At 36.2% G+C, this 13,463-nt stretch overlaps 1 long non-coding RNA gene across 1 annotated transcript; it reads right to left on the bottom strand.

The window, feature by feature from the left end:
- Positions 1-3,025: 3,025 nt before the first annotated feature.
- On the bottom strand, positions 3,026-11,747 carry LOC131996315 (uncharacterized). Its single transcript, XR_009397770.1, has 3 exons — positions 11,487-11,747; positions 10,856-11,278; positions 3,026-3,394 (listed from the first exon to the last, which is right to left on the bottom strand). It is a non-coding gene; the product is annotated as an uncharacterized LOC131996315 (long non-coding RNA).
- Between the last annotated feature and the right edge of the window lie 1,716 nt (positions 11,748-13,463).

Here is a 13,463-nt window from a genome sequence, read left to right as displayed (position 1 = left end):
TCAAAAATTTTAACAAACTTTTACGAAAAGTCGTTGGTTTTCCAATAGGAGTGGGTATTCCAAAATGCTTTCGAAATAGTCCCGGAAATTTTGAATAGTTTGGAGCGAGCGAAATTTGACAGCAATCAAATGTGTATGTTTGGATAACAAAACACTTTTTTATCTGCCAATCATTGAAACCATTAAAACGAACTAATGTCGGCAATGGTTTCAAGGGTGGCCAGTATATTTTTTTGCCATATTTCTCACTAAAAGCTTTTTACTTTTCGCGGAAGTTTTTTTGTGTGGAGTTTGACAGCATTTCACTCGAAAAGGCGAACAGAATTACCTGCTTAAGAGATATCGTGTGAGAGTGAAAAACATTTGAAGAGTTTTGCAAATGAGAGATTGCAAATTTCTGCCGCAAAAATTTTTGTTACTCTCCTTCATATTTTTCTTGGCAAATTGTTACTGGATAAGTACCCGAATACACCTAATATTAGGCAGCAGTCGCTAAACACAAAAAACAGCTTTATTTATCGGTTCGATAAGTCACTAACAGGTACCCTTTTGTTGGTTAAGGCTTATCGTTAAGATAAGCAACAACCATATATTCAGAAAACAAAGTTCCTTTAACCAGAAGAATATTGATACGATAAACTCTAACCGGAGAATGAGAAAACGGCCATAAGTCTATTTAGTCATGTCCGTCAGTCTAAATAAAAATTTTAAAAATAATGAATTTTATTGCTCAAACTCTTTACATACGTGTTCCTGTTTTATGTTAAGTTTTGCAAAACGCCAATCATTCAGCCCAAAAAATTAATTTTTACATATTGAGAGAACTTAAAATACGTAAAGAGAGTACTTCACACATACAGTCATATTTTCATTTTGAGCGTCGCTGGTATAGACGCATGCTCACTCACAAAATGTTTTCCTATTTTTCACTGACCAAAGTCAGAATGTTTGGCAGCTCGGTCGAGTTTGGATGGTAAACTCGGAAAATGAAAATGTTTAAAGTTAGGGCTTAGGAACAAAAAGTAAGAGCGTGCTACGTTCGGCCGGGCCGAATCTTATATACACTCCACCATGGATCGCATCTGTCGAGTTCTTTGCGCAATATCTCTTTTCAGTCAAACAAAGAATAATGAATATGGACGGAGGAGGAGCTATATCAAGTTATAGTCCGATTCGGGACTCAAGAAGCAAAATCGGGAGATCGGTTTATATGGGAGCTGTGTCAAGCTATAGATCGATTGAGACCATATTGCACACGTATGTTGAAGGCCATGGGAAAAGCCGTTGTACATAATCTGTGCCAAATCGGATGAGAATTGCACTCTCTAGAGGCTCAAGAACTCTAGATCCCAGATCGGTTTATATGGCAGCTATATCAGGGTATGGACCGATTTGGACCATAATTCGCATAAATATTGGAAGTGATACCAAAACACCACGTGCAAAATTACAGCCAAATCGGATAGGAATTGCGCCTTCTAAAAGCTCAAGAAGTCAAGACCCAAGATCAGTTCATATGGCCGCTATATCAAAACATGGACCGATTTGGCCCATTTACAATCCCAACCGACCTACACCAATAAGAAGTATTTGTGCAAAATTTCAAGCGGCTAGCTTTACTCCTTCGAAAGATAGCGTGCTTTCAATAGATAGACGGACGGACGGACATGGCTAGTTCGACTTAAAATGTCACGACGATCAAGAATATATATACTTAATGGGGTCTTAGATGCATATTTCGAGGTGTTGCAAACAGAATGACGAAAGTAGCATACCCCCCTCCTATGGTGGAAGGTATAAAAATGCTGGTATGTCCAATGACAAAAAAAAACAAGGGACAAACGGCCGCAGGGTACAAAAAAACACTTAGGTGTATGTCCACAGTGGCATGGGGGAATTAATATCCGCTCCCTCGTTTCCTAACCTAATATTTTACGACCATTTAGCGAAGAAAAGTGGATTTTAATTACTATTTTTCTATATAGAAACCATCAATTGCAGCAATTCTGTCAAAAGGTTTCCGGAAATCTCACTCCTCAGAATTTTGAGAAACAATTTTGTTTGATTTTTTGAGCTATAGAATTAGAATTTTTCTAAGACAGTTCTATTCTTAGATATTTTTCTACCCATTCGTCATTAATGAGTTATATCAGTCTACCCATATTCGTCCATCCGTTAAACAGTTAGCCAAAATCGCGATAGCTTTCGAACAAATAAGGCTATCCGCTTGAAATGTTCCAAACAAGTTATTGATGTAAGTCGTTGACAGTTGCAAATGGGTCCTTTTGTCCAGATTAATTTTAGTTTATAATACTTAACAATTTTAAAATACTTAAAAATTGTTTCGTACTACGTTTCTGAGTACGGACTTTCAAACAGTTAGAAAACTGAGCTTATTCAAAAAACGGGGGCAAGTTTTAGTATCTTTATACCCTATACCACTACTGTCGTACAAGCAAGAGAGATAGACCTGTTACCGATCGACTCAGAATCACATTCTGATTCGATTTAGCTATGTCCGTCCATCTGTCTGTCTGTCTGATGGCGTGTTTGACTATCTTCCTAACCATTTTAATTTTTGGTACAATTTTATTACATGCATCTTTTTTAGCCTAGAGACTAAACCTATTGAAATTGGAAGAAATCGGTTTAGATTTGGATATAGCTATCGTATGTTTGTTTGTCGTCATTTGTCAATCCGATCCTCGCGAAATAAGGCACGGAGGTTTCTCTTATGACTCCTCTGATCACTAGGGGATTTCATAGAAATCGGTTCAGATTTAGATATTCCCATGTATATGTGCCGCCCGATTTTTACTTCCAGAGCCTTGGCAAGCGCATTTAACAACCGATCTTGCCAAAATTTTGCACAAGTATTTGCTCTATGACTCTTTAAGTATGTTCGGATTTTGGTCGAAATTCTGCATAGAAATGTTGTCTCAAAAAAATGAAAAAGGTTTTCTACGACAGCCAAAGTTGTTACTGAATGATTAATTTCGTTTTAAAATTGGGGTATCCGGGTACTTATAATTTTTTATTTTTAAAATATCATTAATTCATTACATTGCTAATATAATTCGTTTCTAAAATACACTATTATTATTTATTTTCACCCAACATATTTGTTAATAAGTAAACTATTTCAGACTTAGGTTAGGTTAGGTTCAAGTGGCAGTCTGCCATCAGACTCACTTTGAAGCTTTCGTCCATTGTGATAACACAGGAACAGATGAAGTTCCTACCATTGAACCATGCTTTAAAAAGCCCAATAACTTGCGAATGTTCACATCCGCTACATCAGTCAGATTCTCAAAAAAATGAGAACCTGAAGTTTAGCTCCTTCTGACTGCATGTTTTCCGATTAGACAGTGACCTGTCATGACGCACACAATGACTAAAACGAAATATATTAAAAAGTAAAAAATTTTAAATACAATTTTGTCAATGGACTTATATTTACTAATTGAACGCAAATTAAAAGATTGTTGTAGAATTGATTTCCAGAGAAAATGTGGTTAAATGTCTTTCAAGAAAAATTTTGATAAAATTTTTTTTCGAGAAAATTTCATGACAACTTTGTCTTTAAAGGAACCTTTAATACAATTTTTTTTTGTTTAAATGCCTCCCAAATTTTATCTAGAGAAAAAATTCCCTTTTTTTATTAGGTCTTGGAGAACATTTTATGAAAATGTTGTCTTAAGAAAAAATGTTATTGAAACTTGGTCTTTAGTAAAATTTCTTAGAAATTTAGACTCAAGAAAAAGTCTCATTGGATTGTGACTTTAGATGAAGTTTGAAAATGAAAATTTTATCTTTAGAAAAATATAATGAAATTTATTCATAGAACAATTTTTGTTTTTAAAAAATGTAATTGACAATTCTTGTAGCAAAAATTCTTTGAAATTTGGTCTTTAGAAAAATTTCTTTGAAAAACTCATACAATCGTACATTATCCGGTTGCAGACCTTAGGTTTCTCTGCGGCTTTGCCCGACTTTAGTCCTCATTACTTCTTACTTGAGATAAGAGCAAAAAATACTAGGTGATTTTATTCAATAGGACAGTTACTTATTACTTATGATAAAATTTTAACAAGAGTGTTATGTTGTCATTGAAATTTTTGTAGTGCTTTAAAAAATAATCGCGAAAAAATCGATTTTCAACGCGAAAAATAGGATCTACTCTCGAATGATCGTTATTCGATTATTCGTGACCTTTTTGGTTTTTTTGTCGGCGGCATCTATACACTTGGTGTCAAAAATTCAAACACTTTCTTTGAGCCCCACATTGTCTCGATCGGCCGACATGTTCTTTTGAAGATAATTTGGCGGCCTCCCACACTTGCTTCCGAATTTAAAAGTCAAATTTGTACTCTCCACCCAAAAACCTTTGAATTGGGTCCCACAATAACCTGATTAGACTACGTTTTCTTTTTTGAGGTTTTTAGGGGAGATACCAAATTTATATCAAATTTATATTCTTACTGCATACGCTCCACTCGAGTCTCTAATCGTTTCTATCGATCTATTGTCCCGTTTGATTGGCTTTAGGAGGGACGGGTGGACCTATTGAGTCGTTTCGGCAAATTTGGACATCAGATTCATGTTCTACTTCCAGATATTTACCTTCCATTTGAATCCCACATTGTCTCGATCGATCTCCATATCTGTTTGAGAGGTTTTTGGGGCGAGACGGCTCCATATTTCGTTACATGTTTAATATTCTACCTCAAAGAACCTTTCAGTTGAGTCCCATATTTTTCCCATCGGTCCGCTTTTAATTTTGGGTGGTGCTTTCACGGCAAGGATAGGGTCCACCCTTCTTCCCACATCAAAAAACTATATAGCCTATCACTCTGTCCAGAATTTGAAGAAAATCTGTTCAGCCGTTTTGAGACAATACAGATCAAACAAACAAATAACAAGTAAAAAGGCGTTAAGTTCGGCCGGGCCGAACTTTGGATACCCACCACCTTGGGTATATATGTAAACCACCTTTCATCAAAATTCGGTGAAAATTTCATACCTTATACTCATATACCTCATACCGATCTGAACTATATACGACACGATGTCGAAAAGCCGAACATAAGTCATTGTGTCAAATTTCAGTGAAATCGGATTATAAATGCGCCTTTTATGGGGCCAAGACTTTAAATCGAGATATCGGTCTACATGGCAGCTATATCCAAATCTGGACCGATTTGGGCCAAGTTGCATAAACATGTTGAAAAGCCTAACACAAAGCACTATCCCAAATTTCGGCGAAATCGGACAATAAATGCCTCTTTTTTGGGCCCTAAACCTTAAATCGAGAGATCGGTCTATATGGCAGCTATATGCAAATCTGGACCGATCTGGGCAAAATTGAAGAAGGACGTCGAAGAGCCTAACCAAACTCACTGTGTCAAATTTCAGCGACATCGGACAATAAATGCGTCTTTTATCGCTCCAACACCTAAAACCTAGATATCGGTCTATATGGCAGCTATATCCAAATCTGGACCGATCTGTGCGATATTGCAGAAGTATGTCAAGGGGCTTAACTAAACTCACTGTTCCAAATTTCGGCTACATCAGACAATAAATGCGCATTTTATGGGCCCAAAACCATAAATCAAGAAATCGGTCTATATGGCAGCTATATCTAAATCTGAACCGATCTGAACCAAATTGAAGAAATATGTCAAAGGGCCTAACACAACTCACTGTCCCAAATTTCAGCAAAATCGGATAATGAATGTGGCTTTTATGGGCCTTACACCATAAATCGGAGGATCGATCTATATGGCAGCTATATCCAAATCTAGACCGATTTGAGCCAAATTGACGAAGAGTGTCGAAGGGTCAAACATAACTGACTGTCCCAAATTTCAGCAAAATCGGATAATAAATGTGGCTTTTATATATGGCAGCTATATCCAAATCTAGACCGATTTGAGCCAAATTGACGAAGGATGTCGAAGGGCCTAAGACAACTCACTGTCCCAAATTTCAGCGAAATCGGATAATAAATGTGGCTTTTATGGGCCTCAAACCCTAAATCTGAGGATCGGTCTATATGGCAGATATATCCAAATCTGGACCGATCTGAGCCAAATTGACGAAGGATGTCGAAGGGCCTAACACAAGTCACTGCCACAAATTTCAACAAAATCGGATAATAAATGTGGCTTTTATGGGCCTAAGACCCCAAATCGGCGGATCGGTCTATATGGGGGCTATATCAAGATATAGTCCGATATAGCCCATCTTCGAACTTAACCTACTTATGGACAAAAAAAGAATCTGTGCAAAATTTCAACAGGCAGACGGACATGTCTAGATCGTCTTAGATTTTTACGCTGATCAAGAATATATATACTTTATAAGGTCGGAAATGGATATTTCGATGTGTTGCAAACGGAATGACAAAATGAATATACCCCCATCCTTTGGTGGTGGGTATGAAAATATATATATAAACGGCCACCCAGATACATGATCCCTAATATTAATATTGGTTTCGTTATCTACTATCAAAGACTTTTCGTTTGATTTTCATATTGTCTCGACAGGCCAACATGTCCTGTTTTGAGGTTTTTTGGGCCACCAGATACTTTGCCAAAAATATTTATTTTATTTGCATACAATATTTGTAGTCAACTCTCAAGTCCATTCATTTGAGACCCTTTTAATACCAATCGATATACACAAACACATGTCTGTTTTCGGAGATGGACGGCTCTCAAACATTTCGGGTGACATTTTTTATGATTCCCATATTGCCAAACATTTTAAGCATATCTTTGTATTGCACGAAAATTTTGTAGTTGGGACGCTATCCCAAAGTTTTAAATCAGTGTCGCGTTTACCATAATGGAGCAAACAAAATATGGCTTAAACCCGAGATAAACAGATTTTGAAAATTAGGGAAAGGGGAAATGGTCCATCCCATTGAAAATCAAAAATTAAGTACACTATTTACACTTTGTATCCAACTTTCTTTGAAAATTTCATGAAAATTTATTCAGCCGTTTTTGAATCTCTACACAAAAAACGTTTGGGACATTTTTTCGACAGACAAAATACTTTTATTATGAAGACTTTCTTTTATAGTAACTGTGTAAATTTCGCTTTAACGTATCAAACGTTAACCATAACGTAGCAACATTGAACGAAACAAACTTTGTTTATTGTAAACCTTGCAGCAGCTTTGCCTACAGTAAAAATACCTTTATTTTGTTGTAAAACCCAAAACTCTTTAATGGCAAAAGTATTTCGATAGCAGCAAACGGCTATTCGGTTACTCGACCAATGATTATTCTCCTGTGTGTACCCCACAAGAGAGAAAGGGTGCACATTACAAGAAAATAAACTCAAGCAAGTCCATGTCCAATGGCAAAAATCATTAGAGCCACAGACAAATGGCTGCCATGTACAAGAAAACAAAATAAAAATTTCTAAGGCATATACATTGTTCGGTAAAATTTATGCGACATCCCAAAGTATGAATTGAAATGTGTGAAAACGCATTGCAAGAACTTATCTCAAAAAAAATGTACTTTCATCTTAAACAAAGTCCGATGTTTATTACAAAAAACGTTTACCTTTATGTGAAACAAATTATTTTTCTTGCGTATATGTAACTTAGCAACATACAAACTATAAACCAAATCAACTCTTTGCCATAATGAGATCGCGGAAGAAGATATAATGTGTTTGAGTCTATACCATCAAAAACAAACAGGTATTTACAGATGAAAAAATACATGGGCCCTATCGCTTAAAATTAACAAAAATATTGCACTGAGAGACTAAGCAGGTTCGTTCGTAACTCTATTTTTTTTTAATTTCCACTTTAATCTTTACACACAGTAAATGATCTGCCATAGTTGTGCTTAGCCATTGTCAACATCATAAAAACAAACCCAAACATTACAAACAACAAACACAAATCAAACAGTAAATACAAATCAAACAATAATTGCAAAATGCTTTGTATAAAGAAGAAGTATTTTCTATTGGCCGACATCCGTGTAGTACAAACCGAGCACATCAGCCGCCACCACACATCCAACTTTTATCTCTCATACTCTCACCTAGTGTTCTCATATTATGCTACTCTATTTTCTTTTTTAACTTTTAAAATGGCAACTCTTAGTTTAGCCAGTAAATAATAGCCTTATCTTTAGTTATAACTAGCCGAACCGGGCCTGCTCCGCTTGCGCCTTCTTTAACTCTCTAATATCTTTTGATTGTGGGGACACTTCGCCCTGAATGCGGATATCGAATTCGAGCCATTGTAGCCTATGACGCTGAATGAGGTTCCTGGTGTTTTTAAAAATTAGTGCTTTTTAAGGGAGGGATGGTGCATCAGACATTTCGACTTATATATGGATATCAAATTCGTTCTGTACTTCCAAATCCCTTTTAATTTGAGCCCCATATTGCCATGGCCGGTAAATATGAACCGTTTGAAGGATGTTTTGGGGTTGAGGCGGCCACCGGCACTTTTCACTGAAAATAGATATCAGATTCGTTCTTTATTCCCAACGGAAATGAAGTTCAGTTTAGGGGGTGCTTTAGGGCGTACCCCAAAACACTTGGCTCCAAAATTGAGTATCAAATTAGTTCATTCATTTGAGTCCCATATTATCATAATGGGTCAAATAACCTATTTGACGTATCTTTAGGAGGAAAAGCGCCACCTAGACTTGAACGCAAATTTTAAAGTCATATTCGTAATCTACTCCCAAATACACTTCATTTGAGTCCCATATAGCCATGGTCGGCTAATATGCGCATTTGAAGGTATTTGGGGGTGGGTTATGAAATCAATTTCCTATTATGCGAGTAACCAAAGACTAATTGAGAAGAGAAGGCAAGGGAGCTATGAAAAATGTGCAATTGAAATATATATATTTTTTTAAGTTTTAAATTTGGTGCAATTTGAAAAAGAGTTTTAATTATTTGATATTTTAGTTTAAAAAATATTTAAAAAGCTATAGCTGCAATATATATATAAATAATAAACTATTTTTTTATTTTTATTGAAAAACAAAACTATTTATTTAATTTAATTAATTTTTTATATTAAATTTTCTTAACAATTTGAAATAATCATCCTAATCCTCAACAGAGCCCGATTAGTGGCGCGGAGGATAGCATATCGGCCCATTAATTGGACCTAATGTTTTATGCCATATTTGTAATCTATTGACTAATACTTTTCATTTGAGTCCCATATTGACATGAACTTCGAATATATCTGTTTAGAGGAGTTTTGGGGTTGGGGGGCCCGCTTAGTACATGGACCCATATTTCAATACTATGTTCGCCCCAATACCTTTCATTTGATACCCTTGTGGAGCCCATCGCACCATTTTCGGATATGGGTGGCGCTTTTGGGGTAAGGGGGAGGGTCAGTCCCCTGTCCGATATCGAAAAATTATATATTCTATTTTTCAATCCAGATCACCTACAAAATATGCGAAAATTTCGAGAAAATCGGTTATGCCGTTTTTCAGTCTTTACGGAACAAACAAACCGATTCCCATACATTCGTGATTGGCTAATGTGGGGTGATCCCCTATACGTCGACATGAATTTGTATGCCAGATTCGTTATCTACTCCCGCATACTTTTCATTTGATACCCATATTGTCCATATCGATCCACTTTTGATTTTGGGTGCTGTTTTTAGGGTAATGGGGGAGGATCCGCCCCCTTCCGTTATCAACAAATTATAAAGCCTATTCCTACTTCCTGACCATATTCCATAGTCCCATATTGTCATGATTGTCAAATAACGCTATTTTAGGGGGTTTTGGGGCTGGTGCGGCCCCTAGGTACTTAGATCCATTTTTTTTTATGAAATTCGTACTCAACTGTTGAACACCTTTCATTTGAACATATTGTCCTGATCGGTCCACTTTTATTGTTGGGTAGTACTTTTGGGGTAAGGCGGAGGGTCCGCCCCCTCCCGATATCAAAAAATTATATTACCTATGTTTCCTTCCAGACCAACCTACGCAATCTGTGAACATTTCATGGTAATCGGTTCAGCCGTTTTGAGTCTATACGGAACAAACGAACAAACCGACAAACAAACACAAATTAAATTTGTGTGGTCCGCTAGATATATGAGCGGAATAAAGATATCATATTCAAAGTCCACAACCTTAAACTTTGAAATTAACCCCATATTGTGATAATTGGTGTATACAGCCGATTAGTGGGGGGCGCCTCACTCCAATAAATTATTGGAGGCGACTTTAGGAAGTAAAGCATCACCTAGAATCTTGGACACAAAGTTTAATGTAATTTGTTACCAAATACCTTTTATTTGAGACTAATCTAGCAAGGATCGAATTATATTCCCATTTGATGGTGGGGAGACCCCCAATTACTTGGACCTCATTTTTTATGTCATATTTATAGTATAGTCCCGAATACCTTTCATTTGTGTCACATATTGATATTTACGTCCAATATGTTTGTTTTGTGTTGTTTTTGGGGTTGGACGACCCCTAGTTACTTGGATCCTATTTTTTATATGAAATTCGTAGTCTACTCCTGAATACCTTTCATTTGAGTCCCATATTGTCCCGATCGATTCACTTTTATTTTAGGGTCGTACTTTTAGGGTAAGGGGGAGGGTCCGGCCCCCTAACGATATCAATAAATTATATAGCCTATTGCTCCTTCCGGACCACTCCCCACAATCTGTGAAAATTTTGAAGAAATCGGTTCAGCCGTTTTTGAGTCTATACGGAACAAACAAATTTACAATCCCACAAAAAACAAACATACAAACAAACACAAATTCATTTTATATATATAGATAGGTAAGCTATCGCTTTTTACCTTCACTTACATAGCTGAATAGAAAAACATTGTTTAGTTCGTCTCTTGTACAGCACTTTTGCAATAGCGTCGGAGGCGGCAAGCAGCAGAAACCCAATAAACCTATTCAACATAAACCTAAATCTTGGCCTTTTCTTTTTTGTCTTACTTTCTGGGATTTAGCGTTCAAATTTTGGGAGCTTTTTGCTAATTCTACAGTCCACTCCTTGAAGATTTGCACCGGATTTGTACATGGTCCTTTCGAACCTTTGAGGAACCAGGAAGAGAAATTACATTTGAAGCACGTCCACCCCTAATCGTATTGGAATTTCAATTTTACAAAGGCAATATGGGAAAATGGTATGTTGATTTACTTATTGTGTCAACAGAACATCAGAACATCAGGGAAGAGAATTTTTTGAAATATCCTGGTTTATGACTCGCGTCTATTCATCTATAAATTGCAAATTAAAAAGAGAAATCACGTTTTTAACATATGTATGTATTTACGTAAGGTAACAGGGAAGTTGTATGAGTATTCTTCTTCCCCTAAATCGACTACAGGCAACAATAAATCCAATTGGCACGCTTTGGATATCTCTCGTTAATAAATCGTTGAAAAGAATACATTAGGCAAGAATGGCCAGTTTTGTCAATCTTACCTCTTTACATTGAATTTCGCCTATTAAAGCAACAGGAACGCAAAAGTTGTTCATTTCTCTTGGATCATTATGATTAAGTTGCTCTGTATCTCTTCATCAAAATGGTACGAAATTGGTTCAAAGCCGGTGTTAGTCAATAATCGAGCAACCGTCATTTGCCTCTCATCGTAAATTGTGTCTCATAATTAGTGTTGACATATTGGGTTGCCCAAAAAGTAATTGCGGAAAGTAAATGAATTTTTAATAAAACTTAAAATGAACTTTAATCAAATATACTTTTTTTACACTTTTTTTCTAAAGCAAGCTAAAAGTAACAGCTGATAACTGACAGAAGAAAGAATGCAATTACAGAGTCACAAGCTGTAAAAAATTTGTCAACGCCGACTATATGAAAAATCCGCAGTTACTTTTTGGGCAACCCAATAGATTCTTCATAAGAATATTTTGTGTAACACTGGCTTTGAAAATAATCCAGGCAAAGGGGCAATTAAGTGCAGCTTTTGTTGTAATACCATCATCCGTGCGAGGAGGGAAAAGTTTGGCCAACCTTTAAGTGTCTTTGATTTGAATGCATACCTGATGTGGTGCTGTCTGTTGGTGAAGAGGGGTGAAGGTGTCATATAATAGGCACGTGTGGATAAAATTCTAACCGCAGTTCATGGTCAAAGATCAAAGGGGAGTAATACCCACAGTTACATATATACGTACGCTTGAGTTGTGTTATCAATCACAATGGGCTGTCAAGTACAAAAAGACGAGGAAAAGAGGCGCACTTGCAAAGTAAGTGAAACAGAATTAATTACATGCATTTCATTGTCCATTTGTTCATGGAATGTCTTTGAATTTTGAACTCATGATACGTGTCATAGCATGTATCCCAAGATTAAATTGAGATTTGGTTTCCCCAATATATATATACACTCTATACAAGAATTAGTTTCTGCCCACTAATTGGCCCGCCTGGCAATGTTTGCCCATCCCTGCGAAGGGCACATGGAATTTCCATTTGTTGAACAGAATCGTGTTCAAAAACATAGTAACACTACCTGCATTTTTTCAATGCAGTTTCATCCGTTCTCGTTTGTCCGAACCATCATTAAAAAGCGAATAGGAAGAAGGGAGTAGCTGCAAGAATATGTAGCCATTGCGAAATCTTGAAATGGGGTTTTCATGAAATAATTTAAAAAAGCGTGCAATAGATGTATATCACATTTGGCCTTTTATATAACGATTTAAGTCTGATTCAAATGTAACAATCGTAAACACACATTTAGGGCATGAACACAGCCAAATCAGTGGATAATTTGTGGATACTGATAATTGATGTATATGCATTGTATTAAGTGTAAGTCGCTAGTGCATGAATAAGCACACGTTTCTTAACCATAAGTACACGTTTTTTTACTTCTGTATATGTTTTGGACAACAGCCGCTCTACAATTTAAATATTTCGTAACTCTGTTTAAATCTAAATAAAGTTGAGCTCAAAGATTGTAAAACCTAAATAGACCAAATAAATATAAACTATTAAATTCTTTTTTAAGTGCACTGGCTTAGACGGCGGAAAATTCCCTTTTGGGGTGATGAAAGTTAAAACCAGAGAGGTAATATAAAGAGAACAGGATTTAACACCATATGGTTGAACTACATTACATACAATTATTTACTAATATTATCTATTGAATTCTACATTGGATTATAAAATAAAGTCCAATCCGAGCTAATCTGGGTTTGGAAAACTATTCTTGGTTGTCGGCTATGTTGGTTGTTTTATTGTGGATTTGGAATATTGTTTCTACGGGCTTCGGTTTGATAAATTAGCGAAGGTCCCTTTGTTGGAGTCGCGTTTTTATTTTTGTTTCTTGGACAACCTTGATACCTATTCTTTTCACAAATGAGCTCCCAGAAGTTAATTTTAGTTAATTTAATTTAATTTTAGTTAATCCAAATCGGATGAAGAATGTTCCTTTTATGGGC

This window comes from Stomoxys calcitrans, chromosome 3, assembly GCF_963082655.1.
Source record: "Stomoxys calcitrans chromosome 3, idStoCalc2.1, whole genome shotgun sequence".
Lineage (NCBI taxonomy): Eukaryota > Metazoa > Arthropoda > Insecta > Diptera > Muscidae > Stomoxys > Stomoxys calcitrans.
Note: the sequence above shows the minus strand (reverse complement) of the source record. Positions and strands in the feature narration are given on the sequence as shown.